This window comes from Cibotium barometz, chromosome 42, assembly GCF_041138505.1.
Source record: "Cibotium barometz isolate CiBa-2024 chromosome 42, ASM4113850v1, whole genome shotgun sequence".
Taxonomy (NCBI): domain Eukaryota; kingdom Viridiplantae; phylum Streptophyta; class Polypodiopsida; order Cyatheales; family Cibotiaceae; genus Cibotium; species Cibotium barometz.
Window position 1 is genome coordinate 16472606 of NC_141087.1, and position 16496 is coordinate 16489101.

Here is a 16496-nt window from a genome sequence, read left to right on the forward strand (position 1 = left end):
CGTCTGCCTTTCGTGTATCTTTTACCTCTACTCATTTTGTGAAATAATCTGTAGCCCATAATTATGTACCGATCTTGTATTTATCATGTGGCTAGGGTTATGTGTCAATGAAATCTATTCCTTTTTCTCAAATGGTTGTTGCAAAATGATCGGAACCAATGACATTCTGTCCTATCCATGGGGAATGTGGAAGAGTTAACATTCGTCACACAATGTTTAATGAATTCCATGACATCACCAAACATTGTTGGCCACCATAACCTAGCTTTAAAGATTTTCCTCATTGTTACTTTGCCCACAAAATGCCCTACAGCAATTCTGCTATGGGTTTCTTCCAGGATGGTCAAAAATTCATCCTCCTCCCTGACACACCATCTCAACACGTGATCTTCGCCTAACTTATACAATTGACCAGCGATTGATGGATTAGGGGTGGCTAACTTAATAAGTCATCGCATCCTATCCTTGTTCAATGGCTTGTCCTATGGAAATCCATTGTGGAAATCCATAGGCAAGATATTCAGATACTTCTTTGCTCCATTTCGATACTAGATCCAATTTGTATAGAGATGCATCCGATAATTCATCATCATCAACATCAATGTGGCACTGTTGTCATTAGGTATCCGCGAAACATATGGTCTACCAATACATGTTGTGATCCTTTTCTCACTATGACTATAAAACCAAACTCCATCAATAGTAGTAGCCAATGTGTAATTTAGCCTATCATGCAAGGCTTGTTACAAAGCTTGATGATCCACAAAGAAGATGAACTTATTAGCTAGCAAGTAATGTCTAAAGTTTTTCACTGCACACACCATGGCTTGTCCTTCCCTTTCAGTTTGTGGTATAGTTTATCTCAGCATCACTGAGTTGTCGACTTGCAAAGAAGATTGGGTAATCCAGTTTATGCTCCCTTAGCTGTGCTAAAACACACCCAATTGCAAAGTTTGATGCATCGATATATACATGAAACACAAGGTCTCAATTTGGTGGTCTCAAGATGGGTGTAGTGGCTAATACCTTCTTTAATTCATCATACTCTTGTTGACAATCTTTGGTCCATTTAAATACAATCAAAAGTTTATATAATGGACTGGAAATATCAATATAAAACACAATGAATCTCTAGTAATATCCAACATGTCCCATGAACCATTGTACTCCCTTGTAATTTATGGGTGGTGGTAGGTCTAAGACAAGTTTTACCTTACTATCATTAGTGGAGATCCCATTTTTGCACACAATGTGCCCCAATATTACTCCATGTTTTACCCAAAATTGGCATTTAAAGGATTCAAGGATATGCAATACAATCAACACCTCTCAAACACCTTTTTTAGGCAAGCTAGATGGTCTAACCATTGCAAATGTACACAGAGATCATCAATAAATACCTCTAGCCATTTTTGTAGATAATCCTTGAAGACTGTGCTTATTAATCTTTGGAAGGTTGCGGATGCATTAGTCAATCCAAATGGCATGACCTTATATGCAAAAGTTTCCTAAGTGGTGGGGTGAAGACCATTTTATGTTGGTTCCCTCAAGTGCAATGGATACTTGGTTGTATCTCCTCAAGAACCCATCCAAAAAACTATAAGATTCTATGCTTGCCACTATTCCAGAACTTGCTCTATGTAGTATGACAATGGGTAATAATCCCTATAGGTCATCTCATTTACTTTCTTCAATCCGTGTGCTCAATTTCATAAATGAAATCTACACAACAATGAGTTTATCAATTTCTTTTACAATCAGTGAATATTTTGGATTCATTTGGTATGGATGATGATGGCCTTGATCCTTCCATGATAGGGATGGTGTGTTGCACCACTTCTAGCAGCACTCCCTTCACATCCTTATAACTCCAAGAAAAGCAATCCTTGAACTTTTTTTAATAGAGTTATCACAATGCCTCTTATTCTTGTTGTAAAGTAAGGTCTGTGGGCAATGAAGACAAGTTTTGGGTCCTCACCCAATTTCTACAATATTCACTTCTTTCACCTCTACTGGTCCATCATTTGAGAATCCTGTTTGATCACCCTTCGAACGTTGTGCCTATAGGTGAACTACCTTCCTCTCATCAACATTGAAGTATTTGAAATGGCTAGGAAGATTCCATAAGTTGGGCTCCTCGTCATTCTCCTCCCTTCTTGCCAAAGCTCTCTTTTCTTCTCGTTTCACCTTAGCCAAAGCTTTGTTTTGCTTTCTTCTTTGCTGACCTTGTGAGCTTAGGGCAATCTTGGCTAACTTTTGCCTCTTTTGGGGTTAGTAACATTACCTTGCTTCATTCATTTCCCCAATTCTTAGAAAATTCCTCATCATGAACTTCAATGGCTTCTATGTATCTTAGCCATTCTGCATCAGTGGTTCTTCTTCTTAAAATCTCGTTGTGGTAACGTTCATTCTTCAGTCATTTCTAAAATTTCAATCTTGTGGGGCTGAGATCAAGGTTTCTTTCTCTTCATCAGGTTCAGATTCCTATTCGTCTAAAGATCTCTCCTCAAGGTTCCAATATCTGTATTATTGTGACTGACATCTCATCTTTATCATCAAGTTGTTCCGCAAACTTCATCCCAGTCTTTCCCATGACATCTATCGTAGCCAATATATGCATCCAATTCTCGCAAAAATCATCATTTTGAAGAGAAGCACACAAGATGTCCTCTTCTTATCATGGTTCTAGTGGTTCATGGGTAGTTGCAAACGAGGTATTTCTTTCTATAGTTTTGGCAATAGCCCCCCATCCATGGGCTGCATCTTCTAGGTTTGCACGTCTACTTTCAGAATTTGTGAATCCTTCCATAGATAGATGTGATATGTGGCCTAACCAATTTGGCACTTCTCATGAAAGGCCTTCCGAGAATCACATTGTGTGAATCTACATGTCCAATAAAATTCATCATTGCAAACGTATGGCAAATGAATGTAGAGAAGACTTTTATCTTTAAATTCTAAAGAACTCCCATGGGTTGTGAGATGGTACCATTGGCCATCTTTACAATGAGGCTCATCTACTCTAAGGCTAGCTTTTCCCATTTTTCCCAACATTGTTTTGTGATGATACTCACTCCTTCTCGCCCATCTAGGATATTGCAAGACCTTGATAATTGTTGCGCCTGACAGTGCAATAGCATGACAAAAGGACCAGTGGTAACAAGTGGAGCAGAACCCATGACGCACAATGTGAGCACCACCTCGGTAGCACATGTGTGAAGGTGGGAGATTGTAACCGTCATGGAGCCATTGCTAAGATCAAGAAGGCATTGTTTAAAAAGGGTGACCAACTACTGCCAAAACAGATGTGCCAAAACAGATGATGCTGAGAGTAGAGGAATGTTGAGAGTAGTGTGATCCGACTTACTGTTGTTAGCGTGATGAAGTGTAGTTTTATAAAACCTTCATTGTTAGTTGACGCTTATTTCATTAAGCTTGTAGCATGTAGAATCTGGCAAGTGTTCATCTCTGTTGGGTACCAGTTCTATATGACACTATGTAATCCATCTTAAATGAAATCAAGAACACACTTGCCATTGCTTCCCTCATCTGTGTCACATGTTGTTTTGGGATGTTTGTGTGTGTTATGTTTCTTCTTAACGGTACATCTGAGTAAGAGAGAGAGAGAGTGTGTGAATGTGATGTAGAATAAGAGTTGGGAAACACTATGCATGAGGCTCTCCAGTTGAGCAGAGTCTATAATGTTCCTCACATGACCACGTAAGGGTTGGTGCTTTGAATCCAAAATTTTTGGTGGGACGGGCATTGCTTGACTAGTATAATACACCAGTATTTGATAGATCTACCTTATGGTGGCAAGAAGGCCATTGGTACTAAGTGGGTTTACAAGTTCAAACGCAAAGCAGATTGTAGCATTTATCGTTAAGGCCAGACTTGTTGCAAAGGGGAACGCCCAGCAAAAGGGCATTGATTATGATGAGACCTTTGTACCCACATCTCGTATGACTACCATTAGGAGTCTAATTGCTTTGGCAGCATATTATGGGTGGAATGTACATCATTTGGACATTATGGGTGGAATGTACATCAGTTGGACATTATGGCAGCACATTATGGGTGGAATGTACATCAGTTGGACATTATGACTGCATTCTTGAATGGTGATCTACATGAGGAGGTTTATGTATTGCAGCCTCCTGGTTTTGCTGTGAAAGGAGAAGAGTCTAAAATGCAGGTTGTTGAAAAAGGCCCTTTATGGCCTTAAGCAAGCTCCCAGAGCATGGTATGAGAAGATTCATGCATACTTGGTTACAAATGATTTTTGCAACAGTCCCACAGAGAGTACCCTCTATGTGACGAGGAGTAAGGACACATTTTTGGTCATCCTTCTATACGTGATGACATGCTGCTCATGGGACCTGATGTAGATCAGATTTTAGCCTTTAAGGCTTATTTGCAATCATCATTTGAGATGTCAGATTTGGGGCCCTTGCATTACTATTTGGGGATTCAATTTATGCAACACAATGATGGCATTATTATGATGTAGTCTAAATATATACATAAGCTATTGAAAAGAGGTTTAATCTTGAAGACTATAAACCTGTGTGGCTACACCTATGGAGACAGGTACTCGACTTAGTCTTCAAGATACAAGAGACTCTTTTGATGCTAGTTTGTATTAGCAGGCTGTTGGATCCCTTCTTTATGTGTGCAACATGAGGCCACATATACAATATGCGGTCTCAGAATTGAGCACATTTATGTATAGCCCAGGTACGAAGCAATGGCAGGTTGTTAAGCAGGTTTTCGCTATTTATAAGGCACTTAGTATTTTGGATTATTTTATCCAGAAGGGGGTGCCACAGCTGCATACTTTCAGTGATTCAGATTGGGCTGGACGTTATGACACATGAGTGTCCACTAGTGGGTTTTGCTTTCACCTTGGTGATTCATGTATATCATAGCTTAGCAAGAAGAAGCCTACAATGGCCACTTCTAGATGTGAAGCTGAGTACATGGTAGCTTTTTAGCTATAGTTGAGTGTGTGTGGCTTAGACGTCTTATGGGTATTGGTGTGGACAGTCGTCTAGCATTGCGATTTTCACTGACAGCCAGAGTGCATTAGCAGTTGCGAGGAACCCAGTGTTTCATGCTCGCACTAAGCACATTGAGGTGCATTACCACTATGTTAAGGAAAGATTCTGCATCAGATATCAGCTTGGTCTATGTGCCTACACATGGTAGATTTATTCATGAAGGCTCTTCCTCATGAAAAGTTTGAAGCTTTTCGTAAAGCTTTGGGCTTACTACCTTTTGAGTATTGATCGGCCATACCCTGTACATATTCACATCATCACTCCAGGGGGGATTTGTAGCACTATATGGTAGTGATATGTGTGAACACACCCTAACTAGGAGGTTTTTTCCCCCATGCATATGTACACCCTCTTATCTACTCATTTTGGGGTGTGTACTTATCTTTTGTATCTAGCACACATTTATTAATTCTAATCTAGTGAGTTTGTGTGCTCTGAAGCTTCTCTATCTTGTGTGTGTACACTGTTACAACATTAACCCTAATTCTAATAAACCCAAAAATTTTGATAGGTTGCCCATTACACCCATATTACCATTATCACCATTCACGAAGTGGGGATTGGGTTTTGTGGGACCAATCAAGCCACCCACAAAAGGCAAAAGATGTGAATATGTCATTGTAGCAACAAATTATTTGACCAAGTGGCCGGAAGCTAAGGCTGTGAAAAGTAACTCCACAGAGGAGGTGGTGAAGTTCCTCTTCAAGGACATCATTTCTAGTCATGGGTTGCCAGTGGAAATAATCAGTGATCAAGGGACACATTTCATGAATAAGGTGATGAAGGGATTAATGCCTTCAATGCAATGGCCAAGCGGAATCCACCAACAAAGTGCTAACCAAGATTATAAAGAAAATCATAATTGAAACAAAAATGATTGGGACCAAAAGCTAGATGCTGCCCTATGGGCATTTCGAACATCATTTAAGGTCGCGACGACTGAGCAAACACCATTTAAGGTCGCAAGACTGGGCAAACACCACTCAAGAGCTAGTCGGTGGTTTGGAAGTAGTCATGCCAATGGAGTATGTGGTTCCTAGTTTAAGCGTTGCCATTCACAAGAAGCTTCCAATGGAAGAATCCTGGGAGCATAGGATACAGGAACTCCTAGCCGCCTTAGAGGAATAGAGGAAAATCAACTCTTTAAAAGCGAAGATAGCAACAAAGAAGAAAGGCTTGGATTGATAGGCATCTCAAGCACATAATTTTTGTAAAAGGGGACCTTGTGTTAGTCTACAATGCCAAGTTGTTGGGACCTCATCTCCCGAAGAAAAATTCAAGATCCGACAGATAGGACCATTTATATAGTGAAAGACTTGGTCAGCCAAAATGCTTTCACCTTAGAAAACTTGGATGGCACACCCTTTCCAAAAGCAATCAATGGCTTTAGGATGAGGAAATACAAAGGCCAACTAGTGGAAGTTCCATCGGAAAAAGAAGAAGCGGAAGACCAGGAGCCGGTCCAAAGCATATGTTATGGTATGATCTCACTAGTAGAGGTGGACACGGAAGATGCAAAAAATCACAAAGCCATGGAAGGGTGGCTAGACCGCAAGGATGTCTAGACCACTCAAGCACTGATTTCTTTGACCTATCAAAGCCCGGAAAGCATATGACCAAGCATGCGCCAGCCGAGCCATGTGAACAGTACAAAAGGCCACATAAGCAACCACATGAAAGGCATGAGTCATGACATCATTAAAAATCCACTTGCAATAACAAGAAGGGAAGACGACAAAGATGCTTTAATAGCATTAAACAAAGGTGGCAGGCATGATGTAAATCAAGGGTCACATCAAAATAAAAATGAAGAAGCCAAAAACATCTCAAAAAAGGAAGCTAAAAGGAGAAAACATCATAAAAGAGAACACAAACGCTCACATTCACAATGCTCTCTTGCTCGACACACTCCCTCCATAGTCAGATATTCAGCACGATTTTGGTGATATTTTAGCTATGGAGCAAGCAAAGCTTACTTAAGCTTGGATTAAGCAAGGGAAGTTCTCAATAGCTGCATTTTTTTTCTTGGAGCTTTTTGGAGGTGCATAAAGGCCATGGGAGATGGAAACAAAGGGGGAAACACAGCATCATTCAAGGGCAGCCCTCTTCAACAAAGTCAGCAAATCTTCAAGGTCTTCTATCATTGGTGAGTGCTTCTATCAATCTTTTGATTGATTTGGATGAATCTTGGATCCAACCTCAAGGATTAGGGTTTTGCCTCAACAAGAAACCCTACTTTCTTGAACATTGGTGATTGTTTTCTACCATTGGCATCAAGAATGGGTGGAATATGGTTCACATGTGTTAATCTTGACACTACATGGGCCTATTGTCAAACCCTAGTGCAAGAATTAGGGGTTTAACACATTAAGTTTAAGTTTTTGGGATTCAAGGGTTTAATAGCTTCACCTTATGCTATTGAACACTTTTGGGCCATGTTTACATGCTAGTGGTATGCTTTGGATGCCATTCATACACATGCATTACCATTGGGGTGTCATATGAAGAAGCATATGGATTTTCTTCATGATTCACATGTCTTTTGGCGAGATGATGGCGAGATGACTTGATGTGATTGGAGTCACATGGAGGATAAAGAGGCATGAGTACATGCTAAAAAGATGTTTGAGTAAGCATGAGTTCATGCTACAACTATTGTAAGTGATTCCATCCCTGCATTTTGGATTGTACACCACTCTCACACACACTGTATTTAGTTTGATTCATAGAACCTAGTATGTGTGCAAGTGTACCCTTGGCATTGGTGGAGAGGCCAAGGGGGAGCATGGCATGAACTCTCCTTGTCGCTCGCGAGTGCTTTTGGTAAGCGGGGGATTAGGTACTTGGATGTGAAGACTTGGCCCCAACTTGTGCCTAGAATCGGACTAGGTACAAGGGTGGGAAGGCTTGGCTGGGAGATCAACAAGCATAAAGCTCTTCTCCGACATACAATCGACTATCTTGCAAGCATGCCGAGGCTATGGAAGTCATTGTTCACTTGATTGGATATGCCATGGATGTTTGCTCTACTAGTGGTCAAAGCATAAGGGTTACTTGAGAAAGCCTATGCTTTTGATGATTATCATTTGGGGGCATTACATCATGAGTGGATATTGGGCAATTGCTTTTGCATTTTATTTGAGATTTGGGCCAAATTGCGGGGAAACTATGGCAAAAGTTTTGTGATTTTCTGCACTCTATAGTGGGCAAAGAAGTGCGATTCAATCCCAATTCACTCAAGATCTCTCAAGGGCCTTTATAATTCTTAAAAGGGTGTCATAAGGTAGTCCTAACTAGCCATCAACTGGTTGATTTGGACACCATCTCAGGGTATAAAGTGGACATTTCTGCCTGGCTAAAAACCCTAATTCAGTCATAGACCTTAGGGTTATCTAAAATGTGTTTAGAGTTCTTCATAATACTCTCTTAGAGCTATCTAATGAGCCAAGAACCACTCTATTGATAGGTCAAAACTAACAAGTTGACTTTTTTTTACAAAAAGTCAATTCACTCTTGACTGAAATTTGACTTGGTCAAACCACTTGGATTATAGTTGGTATATCCCTAGTGCTATCCAAAAAGCCAAGAAGTACTTGATTTGGACCCATATTTTGTGTTTGAGGACCATTTTTCCATTCTCTATAGTGTGATAAAAACCATAAAACAGAGAATATTATGGCTATTCGAAAATCTTCTTTTCTTGCATATTTGCATCCTACGTCACACAATAGACCCTAGATCATCAAATTTCGACAGCTTTGAGCCTTTTATAAGCCATTTTCTATTTCCGACCATTATGCCAAGTGGGCGTCCATTCAAGCAAGTGACGGAACTTCAATTCAAGCAAGCGATGTAACTTCAAGAGATGAGGGAAGATACAGAAATGGTGAATGAGGATTTTGTAGAGGATAGTGATGAAGAGGATTTTGGGGACATGCAAGCAAGAAGAAATGCTTTTTCCAAGCAACCTTCTTCAAGCATATTTGGTGTACATGGATAGGACTTCTCTCAAGTAAGGCCAATTGGAGCTTCTTCATTTTCAAAGGCAATGGATGGAAATGCTTATCAAAGGTCTTTATCATTTCACAATCAAAACAAAGGAAAATATGCTTTTGAAGAAGACATAAAAGGTTATAGAACATTATGGCACAAAAGCAAGGCTTAGATTTGCCATGATACATGTACTTGTGCATATACAAGGTTGTTGGAATCAATGAAGGTGCAAGCTTTTCTTGATTATATGGTATCTACTCAAGTGAGTAGTTTATGGTTCAAAAGAGATGAGCCATTTGCATAAATATTATTTGCATTTGATGGTGGCAAAGGAGTCACTTGGATGGGACTCAAGGATTGGACTCATAATTGTGATGCTTATTTTCATGCCTTTCCTTGTGACGAGCTTGCCAAAGTGAAGAAAGTGACTTCTCATTTCAAAGGAAGAGCTAGAGCTTTGTGGTTGAAGGAAATGTACAACTATGATTGGGATTGGCAGAATTTGGCATATGATGTTGTGCAATACTTTGTGATCACTCATGAGCAAAATTGCTTTAGAGATCGATGCATGGTATTCTCACATGAGGACTCTTTATCTAGCTATATGGAAAAATATTAGTACCTTTCCTTCTTCATTCTCAACATCAAAGAGAAGGAAAGTATAGAGAGTTTTGTGCAAAGATTGGAAAAAGATTTCATGCAAGTATCTCAAACTATTTTGCAAATTGATGAGGATATTGGTCTAGATGAGATCATGGTGTTGATGGGACTTGTCCACATGTATGCCCAAAGGGTCAATCATAAGGACAAGTTTGTTGAGCTAAGCAAGATAGAAATGATTCAATTGGTGGTATCCATTCTTGGCTACATTTCATGTTTGAATGGTGAAAGATTTGGATATCAAGATTGATAAAAGAGGTTGCCTACTCACTCAATCTTTTGGTCATTGTATAGAGTATGACTATGCGGACCTTTATGCACACATTGTGGGTGTTGAAGTGGATGAGACACTTGATGTAATTTCTAGATAGCAAGTACAGGAGGAGATCTCGATGCCGATTCTCTCTCAAGACAAGACATCACCAATGTGTTTGTGGCCAATAGGAATACACAAGTTGAAAATGGGAATGCTTGGATTACTTCCATAAGTAATTTGATGGATACATTTTCAGCTTATGATTTGATGCTACAAGATCATAAAGACTTGATCATTGAGGTTATTTTGGGATGTGCATGCAATTGGGTTTGACACAAGGAATCATGATTCATGTGATGATGCACATGCCTATGAGGATGCATTTGACATATGCCTATGAGGATGCATTTGACATATGCCTATGAGGATGCATTTGACATATGCCATGCACATGGGGATGAAGATTATACATATGGTGAAGATATATACATTGTTGGTCATGGTCACATTAGGCATCTTGATGATGATGCTTATGCAAGTGTTGATGATTCATCTACCATCATTATTTGGGATGAGGGGAGCATTTATGTTGATGTGGATGATGGTAGTATGCATACACATGCTACATATGATGAGGATGAGTTTTATGATGCTAGTGTGTGGATGACATTGATGATATGGATGCATCGATGATGAGGTTATTCATGCATCTAGTAGTGAGCAGCTATTGGATATTTCATGGAGGTTCTATGGGAACCCAGTCTATGACCCTTTCTTGAGAGATGAGTGGAGAGTCTATGATTGTGACCTCTACAAGGGTTATATGAATAGTGATGAGAATTATGCCTTAGTACATATGGATTATGCTCAGGTAGTCATTTATGATGTGGGGATCATGCCTATGGACCTATGCATGGTGATGGATGTAATGAGGACATGGATTCACATTTGATGGAGCATGCTATGGAGTATGAGGCATTCTCTTTTGATGATCATGGATGCCTATGCATTGATACATACATAGTCTATCAGTCAGGCATTCACTCTTGGACATGATGTATTCACCTATGATCCAAGTGGGTGGTGTTATATAGGCTATCATGTACCCCCAGTAGGATCCTATGCATGGGTGCATTATCTTTTTGACCCAGAGGGATATTGGATGTATCTCATTGATGGATATGGTGCATTACATCATCCATCTGATCTAGGAGGATACATGATTGATATGGTCATGAGTCAGGCATGTCTTGGATTTCCATTTGATCCAAGCATCATTATCACTAGCCTCACCCCATTGACGACACCCTCCTATCCTTTCCATTCGTTTCGAGTGGGTCGTGGGACATGTTTTGATGGTGGCAGATACATCTAGGTCATGAGTGCATTTTTGGCTTTTGTATATAGCCTCTTGTATATGTTTGTGCACGACCACCCTTCGATTTCGAGAGGATGAAATCATTATAGGAGGGGATGGTTTGTAAACGAAGTAGATTTGGTGTCACATACACATGGGGGATGGGGCTTAGGCACTTGGGTTTAGAGTCATTTACATATGTGCCTTTGGGGGCCTTGGGCTATATGATATATTGGGCTCATGGGCATTGTACACACACATTATTGATCATTTGACTATTATCTTTCTTGGAGCTCTCATGCCCAAGCTTTCATGGTGAACTTCTCCCATATGAGATGTGAGGATGGTGACTCACACCCATGTTGTCACTCCATGCCTTGAGTGGCCAACCCTAGTTTCTTGCACACTTGAGGGAAATAGCCCAAACTATAAGATCGATGGATCAACGGATAGGAGACATCTCTGACAAGCAACAAAACAAAGAAGCTACAGGATCCTTGAGAGTTGCCAAGGTAACCTTTAGTTCATTTAAGAATGATGTGGATGACGACGAAGAATGGCAAAGGATAACCCAAAAAGCCAACAAAAAGAGGAAGAATAGGGTGGACAAAGAAACACTACCCAACCCGGAAGAGGCCAAGAAAAAGAGACCAGAAGAAGAAAAGAAAAGGAAGCAGGAGAAGAGAAAAAGAAACAAGAAGCCGTTATTCACGAAATCTGAGAGGAAAAAGAAATCTAATGAAGCGAAAAAGAAAAAGGAGAAAGAAGAAAAGAAAAGGAAGGAGGAAGAAGAAGAAGAAGAAGAAGAGAGTAGGGGAACAGCAAAAAAAAGAAGCAGCTCAGAAAGGGAAGATGCCCACAATAACAAAAGTGATCATACCAGCGAAATTGTAGCCTTGGGTGGCAGCACTAGCGCAAAAGGCACAAGAAGTTCCGAGTCACAAGGACAAGTTACCTAAAAAAATAGAGGTGGAAATGCCCACCCAACAGCTACACATGGACAAAACACTAATGACCATGGCCCAAAAAATTCTCTCTCACACTCTTTCTTCAATGGAGGAGTATGAAACAAAGGCCCGGAATGCAAATAATCAATTGAGTGCACTAAACCATAAACAGTATGGAATCTTGATGAGTGCCACAACAAAAATGAAGGAGTTGGAATGCAAATCATAGTCGATGGTGCAACTAAATGAGGAATTGCACAAAAGAAGGTGAACATGGCTGAAAGGACCCTAGTAGACCAAAAGGAGCTAAGTGAGGGAAAAATCGGGATTCTCATTAGCGAGAGGCAATTTCTCCAAGCACAGATAGAAAGGCTGCACGCAGAATTGGAAGAAGCTAGGAAGCCAGCAAAAGTCTAGGCGACTGACAAAATCTAGGGATTAAAGGATGAAGTGCTGGACAACACAACGGCCTTGGTAGTCACTCAGTTTGAAATACAAGCCCTAGAAACCTAGGATGAAGAGGAAGTCTTGTGCTTTTTGCTAGATGCAAAAGCAGCAATAATCAATACAGCAAAGGCCAGACTAAGAAAAGTATGGGATCGGGCGTTGCAAGCTCTGGTAGAAATCTAAGTAGTTGTCTTGCAAACCCCAACAAGTAATCCATGACTTGGACGACAATGATGAGGGAGATGGGGAGAAACAACAATAGCAGCAGCAACAACAACTAATGGGACATGGATCTTCCAAGACCAGCACTTTCAGAAAGGAAAAACAAACAGAAAGTGAAGACAAGAGTCTAATGCAGGCATTAAAGGTTGCCTCCTGGAAAGCAGATCATTGGGAAAAAGAAGCAAGAAAGTTATCTAAAAGGAACAAAGTGTTGCAACAATAGGAGTTGTAGGAACCCACACCCACAAAGGAATATGCAAACATATTAAGAGATGCAATCCACAAGAGAGGCAGAGCACAAGACCAGGCAGAGGAATACAAGCAAAAATTTGAAAGGAGCACAAAGTTTGAAGTAGATGCCATCAATGACACATTGGAACTAGAGATGTAAAGATGCATATAAAATGAAAATCAGCTTGAGAAAAGAAGGGCCCAAAGATTGGGAAAATTACAAGGTAGCCCTGTAAGTACAAATAGAAGAAGCACGGAAATTGGCCAAAAAGGTGAAGCAAACCCAAAAAACAAGATTGCAATGGAAGTTGGAGCTAAGGGAAGCAAAAGAGGAAATTGCCAGACTCCAAGTAGAACTTTCAAAAGTAAAAACAAATACAAAGCTAGCCATAGAAAACCCATAGATGCTGATGCCCAGAGTACACAAAAAAGAATGAGGAGAACTGTTGGTTAAGGTCCATAAGCTGTAGGACACCAACCAAGCTTTGCTCAAGGAAAATGAGCGCTTAAAGGACCGACTAGCTTACCAGTTCTTCTCCTCCATGGGCCAGCATGGAAAACCCATTTGTTGAAGCCTCTCATGTCATGTTTTCTGAGTTACTAAAGGCAAACATAGAATTGCCTCAATATTTTAAAAATGCAGAAAGAATAAAGTCCATACTAATCCGGAAACCTCTCCCCCCTGGAGCACCCATGTTGTTCTGAATTTTTGTTTTCATCATAGACATCAAAGGGAAGAAAGATGTTGCCACCCAAAATGCAACCACTCGGAAGCACCAATATGTGGGAATGGGGCACCGGAGAACCAGTTGGCAGCAGAGAGGGCAGAAAGTCCATCAGATAATCTGGGAGAGTATGAAGAAGCGGCCCAGGTGGAATGGAGACCCATAACTATGGCAGAAAAAACAATTTTGGGGCAGACCGGTGGTGAGACTTTTTGATTAGAAAACACCGCAAGCAACAGGGGTTTGGGATGTTCAGAAGAACATGCAGAAAAACTGAAGAGGATCCAAAAAAGAGCCACCTACATCGATGAGGTGTACATCTTGGATCATACACCCCCAAAGATATTGATAAAATTCAAGTAAAGATTTGTCAAGGGTACCGGTTCAGGAATAGAAGCTCAAACATCGAGCATGCCAGGTGTTGCACCTGATAGTGCAATAGCAGTGGAAGGACCAGTGACAGCAGAGCAGGGGCAGAGAAAAACCCACAACACACGATATAAGCACCACCTCAGTAGCACACATGTGAAGGTGGCAGATTGTAACCGTCGTGGAGCTGTTGCCAAGATCAGGAAGGCACTGTTTAAAAAGGGTGACCAACTACTACAGAAACAAATGATGTTGGGAGTAGAGGAATGCTGAGAGTAGTGTGAGCCGACTTATTGTTAGCGTGATGAAGTGTAGTTTTGTAAAACCTTCATTGTTAGTTGACGCTTATTTCATGAAGCTTGTAGCATGTAGAATCTGGCAAGTGTTCATCTGTGTTGGGTACCAATTCTATGACACTGTGTAATTTGTCTTAAATGAAATCAAGAACACACTTGTCACATTGCTTCTCTCATCTGTGTCACATGTTATTCTAGGATGTCTATGTATGATATGTTTCTGCTTAATGGTACATGCTCAATCAGAGAGAGAGAGAGTGTGTGAGTACGATGCAGAATAAGAGTTGGGAAACATTGTGCATGAGCTTGTTCAATTGAGCGGAGTCTATAATGTTCCTCATGAGTGACCACCACGTAAGGGTTGGTGCTTTGAATCCATAATTTTTTGGCGGGAGTCTACTCGGCTCCCACGACATTGCTTGACTAGTCTGATACACTAGACTGTTGTGCCTTGCCATTCCGCTGTTAGGGAAAAGAGCGAGAAATAGTAACCCTTATGCACCATAGTGGAAGTGTTGCATTTATGTCATCACTCTCATAATACTTTCCCATTTAGTTTACTAGAATTTGGACAAGTTCGGGTAGGTTACCTCCCCATTCCTTCATATTTCCATTCTTCCCAAGAGGCAGAGATATTCCTTTGTTGGTTTGAGGATCAGCCTACATGTGGCCATCTAGTCTTTCAAATCAGCCCATAGTCCTGAATTTCCTCTTAGCTAGTTTCTAACTGGCAAAAGGCACAAAAATAAGACTATATTGACAATAATAAGTGAAGAGAGCCTTCTTCTGAAGAGGAAATCCAAAGTACAAAGATAAAGTTCAAGAGTAAAGTCACACATACCACTACTATAGGAAGGTGGAACACACATTTGGCAAAGGATTGTTGGCATAAGAATTGCATTGAGGAGGCTAATATGATGGTCAACAAAGAAAGAGACATCAATGAGGCTTTCTATGAAGGAATCTTGAGTTAAGATGTAAAAGGTCATCACCCTCACCTTCTATAATTGTAACCATATCCCTATCGTTATGTACAATTCCAAATCATATCTTCATGGTGTGTTGTATAAAGGTAACTAGGGTGGTCCATTCATGTCATGCACTTTGAGGTGTAGACTCTAGCACATTGTAGAGATAGGAATTCATCACCTCCTTGGTAATACAAGTGATGAAAGGTGCAATAATTTGGAAATAATGAGGGCATGCAAACTTACGATATAATGGAGCTTATATGCATAAAAAGGAGTGTAATGTGAATAAGAATCAGCCCCAAACTAGTTCAAAAGTAGGTGTCTCTTTCAAGTGGGCTATTGGATGAGTTATATAATTGACACACCTAAAAGTGAAGTGGAGGTGGCCCTTGATTAGTGAGAGCTTGATTAAACATGATTATGAAGCCAAATTAGTGGCTAATGATAATGTACTCACATCCTATTTTAAAGTCACCTAACATATAAGTGTTCTCATATCTCTCTCATATCATTGCCTTATGAATTATGAATTATTATTAGTACTCTATTATGCTAAAACCATGAGTTTAATCCACTTCATATCTTTCTCCCATGTTGGATTCCCACATGGTATCAAAGCCTCCACCATGCCCTCATCAATCTAGAGCATCTAATCTTCTTTATTAGTTATTTATAATTAATTCCTAATTACCCTACTAATGCATTTTTCACTATTCTCTACCCACCTTTAAATCTAGCTCAAAATCTCATCGTTGAAGCATTTGCACTATGCTTTGAGATACTCTTAACCTTTTAACACATTTTGGAGCATCATCTTTGAGTTTCAGAGGTGAATCAAAGCCAAACAAAAGAGCTTGGGGAAGTAGCTTTTAGCACTAACTTTTGCCCTCTTTTTTAGAGAGCTCAAATCTGGCAATATCAAGTGCTTGTGTGTAAACTAAAGATGTAGAAGACTTATTCTT